Source organism: Camelus dromedarius, chromosome X (genome assembly GCF_036321535.1).
Source record: "Camelus dromedarius isolate mCamDro1 chromosome X, mCamDro1.pat, whole genome shotgun sequence".
Classification (NCBI taxonomy): Eukaryota; Metazoa; Chordata; class Mammalia; order Artiodactyla; family Camelidae; genus Camelus; species Camelus dromedarius.
The window spans coordinates 51,666,169-51,682,845 of record NC_087472.1 but is presented as its reverse complement, the minus strand read 5'-3'; the positions used below and the strand labels follow the sequence as shown (position 1 = coordinate 51,682,845).

Below are 16,677 nucleotides of genomic sequence, written 5' to 3'. Positions count from 1 at the left end.
ATAGGATCTTTACCATGTTAAAATCAGGCCATTAGATTTGGCCCTAATCTAAAGTTGTGACTTGTGTTCTTATAAAAATGGGAAATTTGGAGACAGGCTTATATACAGGGAGAACATTATGTGGACATATAGAAAGCCATGTATAAGCCAAGGAGTGAGACAGAAGAGATCTGTCTCTCAGAGCCTTCAGAAGGAACCAACCTTGCTGACACCTTGTGTTCAGACTTTTAGTGTCCAAAACTGTTGACACAATAAGCTTATGTTGTTTGAGTCATCCAGTTTATGGTGCTTTGTTACAGAAGCCTTAGTAAATGAATATTGTCAATTTGACAGTTCATAATTGTATGGGATCCTAAATTTTCAACCTACTTTGAAGTATATACACAGCATATATGTATGCACTTACACACACACACAAATACACCTTGAGGAAACTTAAGGCAGGACTTACTTGCATGTTTCTAAAAATTAGCAGTCCCATTTTATTTTTAAGCAAAAAATAGCAATGACTCTAATTCTATAAAGTGATAAAAACAATTGTATCAAAGCAGTTAAAGAAATAGTTTATATTATCAATGCTAAATCACTCTGGACAGTTATTGAAGTTGTATGTGAATGATACAAAACAGAGTACTACGAAGAACAAATGAAATAGACAAATGCTGCAATATACCCAGGGTGCTGGCTGTTTTGGGAATGGCATTCTCAAAATGTTATTCTCTGGCTCATATGCAATCCATGCATGAGGGCATGAAATTTTTTAACAACAAGATTCCAGTCAGCCAGCAAGTGAGTAATTTGAACCACAGCTACTCCTTAAGGGGTAGGGAGATGGGGAAGGGATACATTTGACAGCAAAATATTGTGGTTACTATAGATTAAATTACTTCTGATTTATTCAGGGGAGATTCTTTGAGACAGCACTCAAAATTGGAAATTCTTTTTTTTCTATCAGAAATCAGGTACATTTCTAAAGCAGCAATGCAAATATCAGGTATATTTCTAAAGCAGTAGTGCAAGTGGACATATTTATAAAATTTAATATGCCTACATGTACCCATATATACTATTACATGCCATTTTATGATTAGAATATTATTCTGTTAAATGTTGAATGTTTTGAGGGGTGTGTGTGTGTTTGTATGTGTGTATGTGTATGTGTATGAGAGTCTTAGATTGTCCCTTTTACAATGCAAATGCTTCAGGGAGGTCACACTTTAAGTTCTTAATCAGCAACCACCAAAATTGTTAGTGAACTTTTCAGCTGAAGAGGCTTGGGGGCAAGAAGTTGGGAGTGGATTGAAAGCAATTTAGGAAGGTTTGACAAAGTTTGATGACATATTCTTTACCTCAGAATATTCCTGAAAGAGAATATATAGGTCAAAAGATACTGAACAAGTTAGTGAATACCAGACAATCTGTCACTCAATAGTTAGAACACACATTGACTTTTCTTACAGTTTTTCTTTTTCTCTAGGTACACCCCTGCAGAGAGCATCAGAAAGAACATTGTGTGAACAGGAGTTGGTTTGCCTGGCTTCTTGACATTGGGTAGGGAGGACTGCAAATAATTGAAGTTGTTTAAAGTGTTTAGGGTTTTCAATATTTTAGTCCTAAGCTTGTCATTGCAATACTGCCCTTTGATAAATTTTCTCACAAATATGCTCTAGTCTAGACCAGAAACTTAATTTAATAATTGTGGATATCTTTGTCTGGATATGGAATCTTTTGTACGCTACCTGGTTGCAGTAACAAGTCAATCTTTTCCTCTTCTAGTAATATTAATAATTATCATATATTGAGTACTGTGTTCTGTTATAGGCACTTCATTTTTAGTCTAAAAACAACTCTACACAGTAGATGTTACTGTTTTCATTTTACAAAGACACTGTGGTTGTGAGGATAAAGCTATATGTAGCTTGGATTCAGACTCAATCATTTTGATTTCAAAGCTGTGCTATTTCATTTCCAGAATACTATAAGTGTTTAGATTTGATTTTGATACCTATTTTTTAAAACAGCTCCCTGTTTATTTTTTTAACAGTTTATATGTAATTCCTTACAGTATTCTGTGTTTCAGCAGACTTCACTGACAAATGGTTTTCCTTTAGGTTTCCTAAATAGAGTACAGATTGTCAGTATAAGTTTGGGGACATCAAGCATCTATTTTAAGAACTCAGGAGTCTTGCTCCCCAGGTCATTCCTGGCCCTGGGGACTGGTAACTCAGCACCCCTTATCAGCACCCAGTGGATGGCTCCTCATCCTGAATCTCGATGAGGCTCAGAGCAACTCTGCAGAGTGTCTTTGCTGGGCAACAGGGACAGAGGCCTGCTGTGCGGTGAGTTGGCACAGACCTGAACCCCATCTCTCCACAGCTCTGTTGAGGCAGCTGCCTGTCATCTCGGGATGCCACAGACGGAGTCAGTGCAGTGCTGGGATGCCGCCACACGCTTTTGGGGATGCAGGCTGCTGGCACTGCTGCTGCTGCTGCTGCCAGTCTGGTGGTGCCTCTGAGATCACCTTCGAACTGCCAGGCAATGCATAACAGTGCTTCTACTAGGACATTACACAGATCACCAAATGCATCCTTCAGTTCCAGGTGATTATTGGTGGTCACTGATGTAGACAGTCGATCAGAAGATCCTGGTGGCAGTGTGTTGTACAAAAGGATAAAGAAACAGCTTCCAAAAATGGGCCATACAGATTTTTCTTCAGCAATGAATATTCTGCTTTCATCCATAAAACCATGTATTTTGATTTTCAAGATGGAAAAGACCCACCTTTGTTTCCTAGTGAGAACCGAGTCAGTGCTCTTACCCAGATGGAATCTGGCCGTGTTTGAATTCAGGAAGATCTTGTAGCCTATCACTGACTATCAGACTCAGTTCCGTTTGAGAGAAAGAACCTCAAGGCCTAAGCCAGCCAAGGATCTAAATACAAGAGTGACCTATTGGTCAGTAGAAGCCCTCATTTTTCTGGTGGCTAGCATAGGGCAGGTATTTCTTGTGAAAAGCTTTTTCTCAGATAAAAGAACCACCGCAACTCATGATGGATCATAACTATGTTTTGAGAGTTGAGACACTGTACTATTGCTGCCCTCTAATTAATTTTAGGTATGGAAGAACTTAATATTGGCAACATTCTTTAAAACCCAGTTCATATACTTATTGAGGGGGATGTACAATGCATATGTCCAAACTTTGGAAAGAACACCCTTTTTATTTGTACAGGTTGAAAAACTTTGTAACTTATTTGGGGTTATTCATAAATTCAAAACCAATGATCTACTCTTTTCTTGGTTGTTTATATCTACTCTTCGCACACTAAACTTTGGTATTTTGCTTCTGTTTACCCATTTAAAAGTACTTTTCTTATAGGTTGTGGATATTTTTAAAACCTTAGATTTAATGTCTGCATGTGGTGTGAAGGGAGAAAATTGCCTTTTAATTGCGTATTGCAAATAAAATTTTGATTTTAAGAGAAACAAAAGTGATTAAACTATATCCCAAACCCTATTCTGCACTGTTTAATTTTATGGAGAAAAATCAATCATAGAAACATCATTTAATATTGATATAATTTTAAACTGATACATAATGGTTTACCTTATTTCTCACTAGCTTAGAAAATGTCAGATTTTTTTTTTGCTAGGTTTTATTCTATGATATATAATTATATTTTTTAATTCATAAAGACATCCTTACCAAAAAATAGTACGTTTCAATAACATAATAGAATTTATAGAAGACTTAAAATCAGACTGTTATAACAGGTAAAATATTTGAAGAATAAAATTTAATTAATTTTTTAACTTTTTTTGTTGAGTAATAGTCATTTTACAATGTTGTGTCAAATTCTAGTGTAGAGAACAATTTTTCAGTTATATGTGAACATATATATATTCATAGTCACTTTTTTTTTCGCTATGAGCTACCATAAGATCTTGTTTATATTTCCCTCTGCTATACAGTATAATCTTGTTAATCTATTCTGCATTTTAAAATCCCAGTCTTTCCCTTCCCACTCTCTGCCCCCTTGGGAACCACAAGTTTGTATTCTATGTCTATGAGTCTCTTTCTGTTTTGTATTTATGTTTTGTTTTGTTTTGTTTTGTTTTGTTTTGTTTTGTTTTTAGATTCCTCATATGAGCGATCTCATATGGTATTTTTCTTTCTCTTTCTGGCTTACTTCACTTAGAATGACATTCTCCAGGAACATCCATGTTCCTGCAAATGGCGTTGTGTTGTCGGTTTTTATGCGTGAATAATATTCCATTGTATAAATATACCACTTCTTCTTTACTCAGTCATCTGTTGATGGACATTTAGGCTGTTTCCATGTCTTGGATATTGTAAATAGTGCTGCTATGAACATTGGGGTGCAGGTGTCATTTTGAAGTAGGGTTCCTTCTGGATATAAGCCCAGGAGTGGGATTCCTGGGTCTTATGGTAAGTCTATTCCTAGTCCTTTGAGGAATCTCCATACTGTTTTCCACAATGGCTTTCCGTGCTTCCCTCTCCCACTCTTAATGATTTAAATGTCTTCTTTTACAAATCTGTGTTTATTCTGCAGTTATCTCTTTTCCAGTTATGAGTTTCTCATTTTTGTAGCATCCTGCTCCTTTTCTATTTAGAGTAGACCTTTGAATATTTCTTTTAGCATGGGTTAAGGCTTGCTAAACTCTTAGTTTTTGCTTATCTCTGAAGTTCTTTATCTCTCCTTCTATTCTAAAGGATAGCCTTGCTGGATACAGTATCCTAGGCTGCATCTTTTTTTTATTAAGAACTTTGAATATATCTTACCACTCTCTTCTGGCCTGTAGTGTTTGTGTGGAGAAATCAGCTGAGAGCCTTAGGAGGGTTCCCTTGTAAGTAACTCTTTGTTTTTCTCTTGCTGTCTTTAGGATTATTTCTTTATCCTTGACTCTGGCCATCTTGATTATGATATGTCTTTGTGTGGGTCTGTTTGGGTTCTTCCTCTTTTGGACCCTCTGGGCCTCCTGTACTTGGATTTCTGATTCCTTTAGGTTTGGGAAGTTTTCAGTCATGACTTCTTCAAATACCTTTTCAATTCCCTTTGTTCTTTCTTCCCCTTCTGGAACCCCTATTATGCATAGATTGGTGCACTTTATATTATCCCATAGGTCCCTTATATTGTTTTCATTGTTTTTTGTTTGTTTTTCTCTCAGCTGTTCTGATTGGGTGCTTTCTGTTGTCCTGTCTTCTAGGTTGCTTATTTGTTCCTCTGCATTATCTAGCCTGCTTTGTACAGCCTTTAGGTCAGCTCTCATCTCAGCAAATGAGTTTACTAATTCTACTTGGTTCTTCTTTATAGCTTCTACTTCATTTCTGACATGTTTTATATCTCTAAACACTATTTCTTTTAGTTCCTTCAGTACTTTGATCACTCCTTTTTTGAAATCTTGATCTAGTAGGCCATCAATGTCTATTTCCTTGATCGTGCTTTCAGGGGATTTCTCTTGATCTTTTAGTTGGGAGTGATTCCTTTGCTTCTTCATCTTGCTCATATCTCTCTGGCACTGTAGCTTAAGGAGTATCAGTTATCTAGTTGTCTTGGAGACACTATGCTCTTAATGATTTTATTGAGAGGTCTTTGTGTCTTTGCCATGTTTCGCAAACTCAGCTTGCTGCTTCCAGAGGCCCTCTACTGGCGCCCTCATCTGTGCTGCTCCCGGTGGCTGTTGGCTAGCAGATCGCACCCCCTCCCAACACTGGATCAGATGCTGAGCTCTTATCCAGTGGGCGAGTGTGTCACTCCCTCTCCCGATGCTGTGTGGGAGAGGCAGGTGGGCAGATCGCACCCCCTCCCAGCACCGTGGTCAGGTGCGTTCTTGCCAGGAAAGCAGTTTGCCACCCACCCTTTCCTGGCACTGGTCGCTCCTCTGCTCTGTGCAGCTGCCCGCTCCGCCTTGGGTCAATGTTCCAAAGGCAGGCTCAGAGAAGACCGTGGAATGGCCCTGCCTCTGCTCCATGCCAAATCTCAGCTCCTTGTTTGTCTTGGTGGTACGAGTTCTCTGAGGTACCAGGGCAGAAAGATCCTATCTGCCTCCAGCTGTAAACAAGTCTCAGTCCTGCCTAGGAGATTGTGGAGGCCCCGGGTGTGGATTCAGGCCTCTGCCCCACCCCCGCCCGGGCACTGCACACAGGAGAATATGGCGGCTGTGGCTGAGCCCTGCCTCTCTTCTCAAGAGAAGCACCAGTAGTGGCGGTGCAGGTCTGAGGAGACAAAGGCTATGGCGCCCCCCCCCAAGGGCACACCAGCCGTGTTGCTTTGCTTTTTTCACAATTTATGGGGGACCAAGGTTGTTCTGCTCCATATCACCTCCCAGCCATGGTGCGCAGACCCCTGCAGTCCCCTGGGGCTGCCTCAGTGCAGCCGCCCCAGTCCTCTGTCTGGTTCAGCAGCTTGTTCCTGCCGCAGCTGCCAGCTCGGGTCTCGGGCTGGGTGTTGCGGAGACCCTTTGTGCACGTTTAACTCAGTTCTATTGGTCAAGGGGTGCTCGGGGCAAATCTGAGCCTCAGAGGCTCCCTCTCTTTCCCACCGGCCTCTCCATTGGAGAGGGGAGACCCAGCGAAAGAGTGCCAGTCCTTCTTTGCTGCTCCCTCCCTGCGGGATTGGTCCCACACTGTTTTGCTTTTTCTTCTTTCTTTTTTCCTACCAGATTTTTGGCATCTTTGTCTTTCAAAGAGGGTGATGTTTTGTTGGAGTTCGGCAGGTGCTCTGGTTGGCTGAGTGGGTCTGTAGATGTGGGTTTTGGTGTATTTGTGGGAGAGGGTGAGCTACAAGTTTCCTTCTACTCTTCCTTCTTGCTTCTCTCAAGAATACAATTTAAGACACTACAATGGGGGGCAAATGAAATGAGAAAATTTTTAGTGAGTCTGCACATGTTACATTTTCTATGTTCTTACAAAGAAAAAATGTGATCTGTTTCATTTCAACATTTTAATTGGCTGGTTCTTGCTCTTATGCAGATTTAATGTTTTTTAGTCATTTCCAGTTAAAATTGACAGTTATAATGTAATATTATTATTGTGAAAGTGCCATACATTTTATCCTGATGGGTTTGATAGCACTGAGAAGTTAGTTTCTTTGTTTTTTTCTTTTTCATTTTTTGTCTTGCACATGTAATTTGTACAATTTCTGATTAACAGTTCTAAGATGATCTAAAAATTTAGAATGCTGTTTCTTATTTGGTAATCTTCATTGATTGTACTGCATTTAATTAGTGATATATAGTGCATGGTCTGTACACTATAGATTTTAGACTATGTTTGTATCTTATAACTTGTATAGATTGTTTTGATTGAAATAAGATTCTGTTCCAAGTATTCTGGAATTTAATATGAGATGATGCAAAGTTGTATAGGTGTTTAAAGATTTTCTTCTGTTTAACAAAATTACAACTGCTTTTTCCATGCCTGTCTTTCCCATCCAAAAGTGTGGAGTGCTGAATACGACTGGCATAATGTAGGATTTTGATTTGTGGTACCACAGAATAGTGATTGGATAGCAATTCTAGTCACTTAACTCTACTGACTAGAAGTTAACTCAATTTTAAGCTGTCATAAAAAGTGTATATACTTCAGCATGTAAGAGCAAAAGAAATTCAAGTTGTCCTGCTTTATAATTTCAAATGCTACAATGTAGCAAGGGATGAACCTATTTTCAACCTTTTAATTCTAAAATTTTGAAAGACCAAATAACAAATGCTTAAATAATATTTATCAATGGATTAAGAACTGAAGTTTAAGATTTTGCAGATTTATCTACTGGGGTTCTTGTAGTGGAGTTGTCTTGCTGCTTTATAAATGTCCTTCCCTCTATATTTATATTTGAAAATTTTAAACAGTAATGTTAATATGATTGATAAGCATGGATACATGTTAAATGTCTTTTTCTGGTTTCCTATCTGCACTGCTGTGTTCAGATACTTATAATTAAGCCGAGTTGAGTGTAATCAATGTGTTGAGTTTGGCATAGATAATACAGTTATTTAATCCATGCCTATCAAAACTTCATGATGTTAGACTATTGCCACTTGTGATGAAATTATTGAGGTATATTAAAATTTTTGAAATCATCACTGCAACTGTTGTAAAAAAATAGTACAAGCCTAACCCAGTCTGTATTTAACTAGTTAAAATTTATTGGCTGCCTATACTTAACTGGGTAGGCATATATAAAGTAGAAAATACATATCTATTCAGACATTTAAAAAATCCTCTGGAGTCTTTAAGGGCTCTTCCTTTATCAACTTTGCAAAGACCCTCCTAGGAGTAGCCCAACAGAGAGCCTACACCAGTCCCAAAAAGACCTTTGCTACTGATGTCAGCCCACTGGGAATGGCTATGAGCGTTCCACTAGAACCCACCAAGTTGACTAAGTCTTCCTCAGTGACCACTCCAGAGAACTTTGGAAACAATGTGGTTACCTCGATTTTTAGGAACAATCAGTCTCCAGAAGAAGATATCTATGCAGGAATATTATTTTATTCAACATCTAGATGTTACCCAGGGGGACAAATAGCCCAGCTGGCTGCAGAAGAAGAAAGTCAGTGGGAAGCTATTTCAGAAAGTCCATGAGAAGAACCCTTCAGTGGAAAGTTAGTTTAACTTTAAGGAAGAATCAAAGTAACCTAGATTTAGCAATCTCTCCTCCCTCCAAGGCAAAATTTCAAAGGACTTGGTGTTCCTCATAGGCAAGTTTTTCTAGCTCCCTTTCTTTCTTAATTGTGAGAACTAAGAGGGCTTCTGGGATAAAAGTGGTTCCCTTATCTCTGTCTTTATAACAGACTTGGAACTTGTAACAGACACCTCTCAAAGGCAAGGGGCCTGCTTTGCTGAAAACCTTACTCTCCCTGGCACACTCCTCATGCCACGAATAAACAGGAGACCACTGCTCTAGGACTCTAGTGGGCCTGGCAGAACAAACTGACCAGCACTCCTAGCCTGGGCCCTTATATACACATACTACCCAAACCTGACACTTTCTGTGCAAACCAAACTTCTCAATTCAACTGTTTTTCTGCCTAATACCCATTTATATGTCTATCTGATTTCACCTATCAAAACTGACTTTATTAAGAGTCAATGCAAGAAACAGTTACTTGAAAAATTTTGCAACTTGAGTGAAAATAGCCACTATATAAGCTGTTTAACACTCTGTGATCCTCATATAAGGATCCATCATTTCTCTTAGAACTCAGGAAATTTTTCTCACTTTTGATGACTAATGTTTGTTTGTACTGAATATAACTATTATAGCCTTTAACATTTCCCTTTCTGTCTTGGTTCCTAGAAATCTCAGAAATAAATTTAATGCAAAATTGAACAAATTCCAGTTCTTCTTTATGTTTTTCAGTTTCTTAATTTTAGTTTTAAATATGTATCATTATTTTAAACCATTTCAAACCTTCTATGAAATATGAAAGTAGGTAAGGCTATCTAAATTATAAATATACATATACTTTGGGAAGAGGCATTAAAGGATTTCTTATTTTGAGTATAAAATAATAATGGCTCCTAATTTATGCTGACGTGTTCTGTTTCCAAAGCATGTGCTTCTTTATTATTGAGGTATAATTCACATACCATAAAATGTACCCTTTTAAAGCATGCAATTCACAAAGTTGTGCAGCAATTACTACTATATAATTCCAGACATTTTGATCATTCTGTACCCATTAGCAGTAACTCCCCATTCATCATTCCTCTATCCCCTGGCAACTGATAATCTTTCTGTCTCAATTAATTTGCCCATTCTGGACATTTCATATAAATGGAACAATACAATGTAGTCTTTTGTGCTTGGGTTCTTTTACTTAGCATAATGTTTTCAAAGATCATCTATGCTGTAGCATGTATCTGCATGTCATTCCTTTTTATGGCTGAGTAATATTCCTATATATGGATATACTGTAATTTATTTATCCATTCATTGGTTGATAGACATTTGGGATGTTTCATTTGTTGGTTATATTAATAATAATGTTATGTACATTCATATTATAAGTTTTGGTGTAGACATATGTGTTCAGTTGTCTTGTGTGTATTCTTACAGGTGGAATTGCTGGGTCATACGATAACTCTGACATCTTAAGGAACCACTAAACTATTTTTCACAGTGGCTGCATCACTTTACATTCCCACTATCAATACATGAGAGCTCCTATTCCTCTGCATCCTGGTTAAAATGTAATAAACCTCCTAAAAGAAAACATAGGCAAAACATTTTCTCATATACATCTCAAAAATGTTCTCCTAGAGCAGTCAACTCAAGCAATAGAAATAAAAGCAAGAATAAACAAATGGGACCTAACTAAACTTACAAGCTTTTGCCCAGCAAAGGAAATCATAACTAAAACAAAAAGACAACCTACAGAATGGGAGAAAATACTTGCAAAAGATGAAACTGGCAAAGCTTGATCTCCAGAATATATAAGCAGCTCATATGACTTAATAAGAAAAAAACAAACAACCCAATGCAAAAAAGTGGGCAGAAGACCTAAACAAACAATTCTCCAAGGAAGAGATACAAATGATCAATAGGCACATGAAAAAATGCTCAGTATCACTAATTATCAGAGAAATGCAAATCAAAACTACAATGAGGTATTACATCACACCAGTCAGAATGGCCATCATTCAAAAGTCCACAAATGATAAATACTGGAGAGGTTGTAAAGAAAAGGGAACCCTCCTACACTGCTGGTGGGAATGTAGTTTGGTGCAGTGTTTATGTAAAACAATACTGACATTCCTCCAAAAACTAAAAATAGACTTACCATATGATACAGCAATCCCTCTCCTAGTCATCTCTCCAGAGGGAACCCTACTTCAAAAAGACACCTGCACCCCAATGTTCATAGCAGAACTGTTTACAATAGCCAAGACATGGAAACAACCTAAATGTCCATCACCAGATGACTGGATAAAGAACTGGTGGTATATTTATACAATGGAATACTATTCAGTCACAAAAATGACAACATAAAGCCATTTATAGCAACATGGATGTCCCTGGAGAATGTCATTCTAAGTTAGCCAATAAGAAAAAGGAAAAAATCATATGATATCACTCACATGTGGAATCTAAAAAAAAGAAGACAAATGAACTTAAATATAAAACAGAAACAAACTCACAGACAGAATACAAACTTGTGGTTGCCAGGGGGTTGGGAAGGGACAGATTAAGAGTTTGAGATCTGTAGATACTGACAGGCATATATAGAATAGATATACAAATTTATACTGTATAGCACAGGGAAATATATTCAAGATCTTGTAGTAGCACAGTGAAGAAGAATATGAAAATGAATGTATGTATATTCTTGTATGACTAAAAAATTGTGCTGTACACCAGAAATTGACACAACATTGTAAACTGACTATAACTCAATAAAATTAAAACGTACTTTCTGTTTCACTTTTTTTGTTTCCATTTTAGCCATCTTAGTGGGTATGAACTAGTATTTTATTGTGGTTTTGGTTTGTGATTTCCTAATGACTTATTATGTTGAGTATCTTTTCATGTGCTTCTTGGCCATTTGTAAATCTTATTTGGAAAAATGTTTGCTCAGATACTTCATGTTTAAATTATGTTATCTTTTATGATTGAGTTGTAAGAGTTTGTTATATAGTCTGTATACTAGACCGTTATCATATATATGAGTTGCAAATATTTTCTGCCAAACTGTGGGTTGTCTTTTCACTTTCATCAAAATATCCTTCTAAGCAAAAACTTATTTGAATTTTATGTAGTCCTATTTATTTCTTTTTTCATTGCTTGAGATTTTATTATCATATATAAGAAATCGTTGTATAATCCAATGTTACAAATAATTATGCCAACTTTTTTCTAAGAGTTTTACAGTTTTCCTAAGTATTTTATTCTTTTTGTTGCTATTACAAGTGGAACAGTTTCCTTAATTTAATTTTCATATTGTTTATTGCAAAAGTATATAAATATAATTGTTTCTTTAAATTGATCTTTTATCCTGAAACTTTGCTAACACTTTCTCTCTAATAGGTTTGTGTGTGTGTGTGTGTGTGTGTGTGTGTGTGTGTGTATGTGAATTACTTAGGATCTTCTATACACAAGACTATGCCATCTGCAAATGTAGTTTTACTTCTTAATTTACGTTCTCAATGCTATTTTAAAATTTATTTTAATTTATTTTTCTTTTGCTTGCCTAATTGTCCTGGCTAGAATATCTAGTACAATGTTTAATAAAATTGGCAAGAGGCTACATGCCTGTCTTTTCCTAAACTTAGGTGGGGGAGAGTGTTTTCAGTCTTTCACATTGTGTTATGTTAGCAGTAGGGTTTTCATAGATGCCCTTTAACAGGTTTGTGAAGGATTGTTGTTAATTCTATAAATGCCTGGTAGAATTTACCAGTGAGCCATCTTCTGAACTTTTTCAATGGAAAGTTGTTTTTTTTTTTTATTACTTATCCAATATCTATTTGTTATAGTTATATTCAGATTTTTATTTCCTCTTGAGTCAGTTTCAGTAGTTTGTGTCTTCCTGGAAAATTTTCCATTTCATCTTGTTTATTTACCTTGTTGTTTCAATTATTCTTAGAATTTTCTTTCTATTTTTGTAAGGCTAGTAGCAATGTCCCATCTTTCATTCTTGATTCTAGAAATTTGAGTCATCTGTATTTTTTCTCTTGGTCATTTGAGCTAATCTTCTGTTGATTATATTGATCTAATCAAAGAACCAGAGTTTGGTTCCATTAATTTTGTCTATTATTTTTTCTATTCTCTATTGTACTTACTTCCACTCTAATATTATTTCCTCCTTCTGCTAGGTTAAGGTATAGCTTGCTCTTCTTTTTCTAATTCCTGGAATTTGAGGTTAGATTTCTTTTTATTTTGGATCCTTCTTTTTAGTGTAAGTATTTAAAGCTATATATTTTCCCCTGAGCACTACATTCACTACATCTCATAAACTTTAGTATATTATGTTTTTAATTTCTTTCATCTCAAAGTATTTTCTGATTTTTCTTTTGAGTTCTTCTTAGACCCATTGGTTATTTAGGAATATGTGGTTTAATTTCTAGATATTTCTGAATGCTCTAGTTCTCCTTCTGGTTTTGAATTTTAATTTTATTCTATTGTACTTGAAGAAGATATTTTGTATGATTGCAATTTTTTTCCATTTATTGTGACTTGTTTTATAATTTAATATGTGGTCTATCCAGAATAATGTTCTGAGTGTATTGAGAAGAATGTGTAGTTTGCTATTGTTGAGCAAAATATTATATAGATTTACTTTAAGTTTAGTGGTTTATATTGTTGTTCAATCTTTAACTTCCTTGTTGAACTTCTGTTTAGTTGTTCTATCCATTATTGAAACTATGATACTGAAGTCTATGATTATTGTTGAATTGTATATTTATCTCTTTATGTCAGTGTCTGTGCATTTGGGGGCTCTGTTGTTAGGTGCATATGTGTTTACAGTTTTTACATTTTCTTCATAGATTCATCATTATATCATTAGAAAATGGCCTTCTTTATCTCTTCTAACAATTTTTATCTTAAGTCTCTCTATATATTTTAATGAAAAATTTTATTGAATTAATTGCAGATTCACTTTCAATGATAAGAAATAAAGCAGAGATCCCATAAACTGTTTACCCATTTTACCCCAATAGTAACATCTTGAAAAACTATAGAACAGTATCAGAACTAGAATATTAACATTTATACAATCTATTAATCTTGTTTTTATTTTCCACTTTAAATTTTAAAGTAAAATTTTTACTTTTCATACTTCTTTTTTAAAAACTTTATTGAGATATTTTCAACATATTAAAATTGTATATGTTTAAGGTGTTCAACTTGATGTTTTGAAATACACATACATTGTGAAAATATCATCACCAAGCTAAATAACTATCCATAACCTCTTCATAGTTACTATTGTTTGGTTGTGTGTATGTGTGTGTGTGATAAGAATATTTAACTTAAGGTTTATTCTCAGCAAATTTCCTGTATACATTAGAGCACTGTTAACTTTTGTCACTATGGTAAGTGAAATAAACCAGACACACATAAAAATCCAAGTACTCTATGATTTCAACTATATATGGCATCTAAAACAGTCAAATTTATGGAAGCAAAGAGTAGAATGGTGGTTTCCAGGGTTGGAGGTAGGAAAAAATGAGGAAATATTGATCAAAGGGTACAAAGTTTCAGTTAGGCAAGATGAAGGACTTTTGTAGATTGAATGCATATAAATATATGTATAAATATGCATACATATGCATGCATACATATGTACATATACATATATAATGTATATATAATGTTTTTAAGTAGAAGTTGGTCATGAGAAAGTTTTAGGAATTTTATAGTAAGACATTTCATTTCACTTTTCAAAGGAGTTGAGATTTACATACAAAATCCCTTTTATTACAAATCTGCAGTTGGAATATCACCTAAAATATGTTTAAAACTTTATTTCTAATTTATTTTATTGAAGTAATATTGGTTTATAACATTATATAAATTTTATGTGTGTAATATATTTCTACTTCTGTATAAACCAAAGTAGTCTTACCACCAAAAATTTAGTTTCCATTTGTCACCACATAGTTGATCCCTTTTACCCATTTTGCCCTCCCCTAACCCTTTCCTTCTGATAACCACTATTTATTTTCTGAAGTGCATGTGGAAATATTTAAGGCTTTTAAAAGTACCCTGCTCCTCCTCTTTGAGTCTAATAGCAGACTCTCCTGGCCAAAACGTTCTGCTGATTGAGAGAAAGAGTTAGATGGAAAAAAGATATGTTAAGGTTTGAGTGCAGTATGAAGACCAGAGAAATTTGCTACATAGTATCTAAATTAAATGTGAACTGGCTATAATAAAATATAGTAAGTAAAAACTAGTTAAAGAAAAGCTCCAGTTATAATTTTCAGCTTCAGAGAAAAGAAAACTGAAAGTCTAGGTGTGGCAACAAGTGCTGGTCAATTATACTGGGATGCATTGAAAGAGCTGACACGTGGATAGTGTTTCTCCCTATAACTCTAAGGAGTTTCATCTGCTCAGACATTCTATATCCTATGTTTCTAATACAATTTCAATTCCACTTTCACTGAAGAAAATCATAGGAAGCCACTTCTTAGAGCAGTATAGGGAAGTTTAGTGTAAAATATCTGTTGTGGTTAAAAGTGTTTATTCAAATGCTGTATTCTTGGTTATGAGTTTTCCAGGGGAGGAAAAGAAAAATCCACCTGATTGATCCTTGTTTGAAGGTTTAGGCACACTTGGGAAAGAGAGGGTAAAAGCTATTTTTAGTGTCCCCTATCTTTCTTAAAACATTTCCCCACTTCCCTATACTTATCTCTGGCCAGCTAATGAGTTCACTGACATCTAGTGTATGTGCAATAAATATTCTGTGAATTGAAATAAAATTGAAGTTGATATATATTAATCTCTAGGGGAACAACAGACAATCTAAAAATTAATAAAACTTTAAAATAAATGAAGTGCAGTAGATAAAGTATTATACTACAATACTTAGTGGGTCAAGAAAGACTAGGATTTTATATTCCCCCAAAGAATGCTGTTTCTAGTGAATAAGTGGTTAAAAACTAGAGTTATTATCAAGAATGTGCTGAAGAGTTGATTATCAATAAAAATCAAACTACCTGAAGCCTGAAGAACTGTAACCTCTTTAACATCTAAAGAATTCCTTCTCCAGAGTTTTCTTTCTTCAAAATTTACAGCTCTAATCTTAAAGGTGAAAGATCATTTCATTATAAGTAGAATTTTGCCATTGCTAATGATGGTAAATTCTTAGAGTTTTGCAGTTTAAATACAACTGAAAAGAAGCCACATATAAAGGAAAAGGAACAGATATGTATCAAGCAAATCTGTGCTTGGATCATTGATCCAATTCTTACCAATTATGAATATAAGTTACATAATCCCACTATCTCTGTTTTATCAATTGCAAAATGGTGGAAAGAATAAATACCAATTTTATTATTAGACTAAATATTATGTACATAAATGTCTATTTTTATGTTTGGCACACAAATGCTTAATAAGCAGTTGGAAAATGTTGTTTGAAATAATAATTCAATCCAATAAATCAGTAAATCAAACAATCTCACAATTTTCAGAGACCTTAGCAATCACTTAGCATATTTTTTAATTACACATGGAAGACTAAAAAATTTAAATTTTAAGAATAAGTGTATGGTTTCCAGTATTTTGTATTGCCAAGGAAAATTGCAACAATAATTCTTTTAATATATTGTTATTAACATTTTATAAAATAAATGTTATTTTATTTTCAAAAATGTAGAAAGAACATAGTATCTAAATTTCAAAAAGTTAAAATTTAAGATATTTACTCATATAATAAAATAATAAATCTATCCCTCAAGTTTTTCATTTCACTCAACTCTAATAAAAACTTTCCCACAGACTGAGAACATTAATCTATGAGTCAAACCTTCATCTGTAACAATTAGTTATCCATGATCTGCTTGAACTCTCCTCATCATGGAGAGAGGTCACTTTCTTCTGAAGGAAAAAATCTCTTATTATTAGGAAGCATATCCTTGGGGTGAGTAATTCCACTAATTAATACAATGTTTGCCCACTGGAGCTACACAAAATAATTATAGTTCATATTTTAA

The 16,677-nt window shown here is 35.0% G+C and overlaps 1 pseudogene; it reads left to right on the top strand.

Moving 5' to 3' along the window:
• The first annotated feature begins 2,407 nt into the window (after positions 1-2,407).
• Positions 2,408-3,060, top strand: LOC105095305 (transmembrane emp24 domain-containing protein 7-like; annotated as a pseudogene).
• The last annotated feature ends 13,617 nt before the right edge of the window (positions 3,061-16,677 follow it).